Source organism: Suncus etruscus, chromosome 1 (genome assembly GCF_024139225.1).
Source record: "Suncus etruscus isolate mSunEtr1 chromosome 1, mSunEtr1.pri.cur, whole genome shotgun sequence".
NCBI classification, from domain to species: Eukaryota; Metazoa; Chordata; class Mammalia; order Eulipotyphla; family Soricidae; genus Suncus; species Suncus etruscus.
In genome coordinates this window covers 99,053,158-99,054,868 of record NC_064848.1, presented here as the reverse complement: position 1 = coordinate 99,054,868, position 1,711 = coordinate 99,053,158, and the positions used below count along the sequence as shown (strand labels likewise).

The 1,711-nt window shown below is 45.5% G+C and overlaps 1 non-coding gene across 1 annotated transcript; it reads left to right on the top strand.

Moving 5' to 3' along the window:
• Window positions 1–264: 264 nt before the first annotated feature.
• Window positions 265–371, top strand: LOC125996872 (U6 spliceosomal RNA). Its single transcript, XR_007491539.1, has one exon. It is a non-coding gene; the product is annotated as a U6 spliceosomal RNA (small nuclear RNA).
• Window positions 372–1,711: the final 1,340 nt, after the last annotated feature.

Here is a 1,711-nt window from a genome sequence, read left to right as displayed (position 1 = left end):
TGAGCGTGGAAAGTGGCATGTTTTTTTTGTTTGGTTGGTTGGTTTTGGTTTTTTCGTTTGTTTTGTTTTGACACATGGCAGAGCTCAGGGGTTACTCCTGGCTAAGCACTCAGAAGTTGCTCCTGGCAGGCTCAGGGAACCAAATGGGATAGAACCCCGGTCTGTCCCGGGTCATTGGCATGCAAGACAAACGCCCTACCGCTGTACTATCTCTCTGGCCCCAGGAAAAGTGGTATGTTTTAATTGGATAAGTATAAAAATTAAGTGCTCGCTTCGGCAGCACATATACTAAAATTGGAACGATACAGAGAAGATTAGCATGGCCCCTGCGCAAGGTTGACACGCAAATTCGTGAAGCGTTCCATATTTAAAAAAAAAAAAAAAAAAAGTATAAAAATTAAGTAATACAATAGGGGCCAGCCCTGTGGGGCAGCGGAGTTTGCCTTGCATGCACTAACCTAGGACGGACTGCAGTTCAATCCCCCGGCGTACTATATGGTTCCCCAAACCAGGAGAAATTATTGCTTTTTTTTTTTTTAGGGGGCACACACGCTGACGCTCAGGGTTTACTCCTGGATATGCGCTCAGAAATCGCTCCTGGCTTGGGGGACCATATGGGACATTGAGGGATCAAGCGATTTCTGAGCGAATAGCCAGGAGTAACCCCTGAATGTCACCAGGTGTGGCTCAAAAAAAAAAAAAAGTAATACAATAACATAAGGTATATAAAAGTTGCAATTACCTTAAATGTCCATATGACCTAAATTGTGACCTGTAGAAATACCTGGAATATACTAGCTCAACAGTCATTATCTTGTCAGATTTATTTATTTATTTATTTATTTATTTATTTATTTATTTGATTTACAGACCTGTAGAAATACCTGGAATATACTAGCTCAACAGTCATTATCTTGTCAGATTTATTTATTTATTTGTTTGTTTGTTTGTTTGTTTGTTTTGGTTCACACCCCACAGCACTTAGGGGATACTCCTGGCTCTTCATTCAGAAATTGCTCTTGACAGGTCGGGGAAGCCAGATGGGATGCCAGGATTGAAGCCATCGTCCTGTCCTTCTGCATGCAAGGCAAAACCTCCGTGCTATCTCTCCGGCTCCTTTAGAGAGTACTTTTTTTGTTTTGTTTTGTTTTTGTTTTTGTTTTTTGGGCCACACCCAGTGACGCTCAGGGGTTACTCCTGGCTATGTGCTCCTGGGCTTGGGGGACCATATGGGGACACTGGGGGGATCGAACTGCGGTCCATCCAAGGCTAGCGCAGGCAAGGCAGGGCACCTTAATTCTAGCGCCACCCCCCCCCCCCGGCCCCATTCCCGGGCTGTGCTTTTTTTTTGGGGGGGGGGCACACCCGTTTGATGCTCAGGGGTTACTCCTGGCTAAGGTGCTCAGAAATTGCCCCAGGCTTGGGGGGGACCATATGGGACGCCAGGGGGGATCGAACCGTGGTCCTTCTTTGGCTAGCGCTTGCAAGGCAGACACCTTACCTCTAGCGCCACCTATCACCGGCCCAGAAGTACTTTTAATTTAATTACAATGTTTCTCTAATGAACTGGAGATATAATAAGGTGGATAAACACTTGTTTGTATGTTTGATTACAGCTGGATCTCCAGCACTGTATATGGTCCCCCAAACAGTGCACTAGTGCTCTCTTGAGCACAGAGCCAAGAGTAAGTCCTGAGCATTCTTGAGGGAA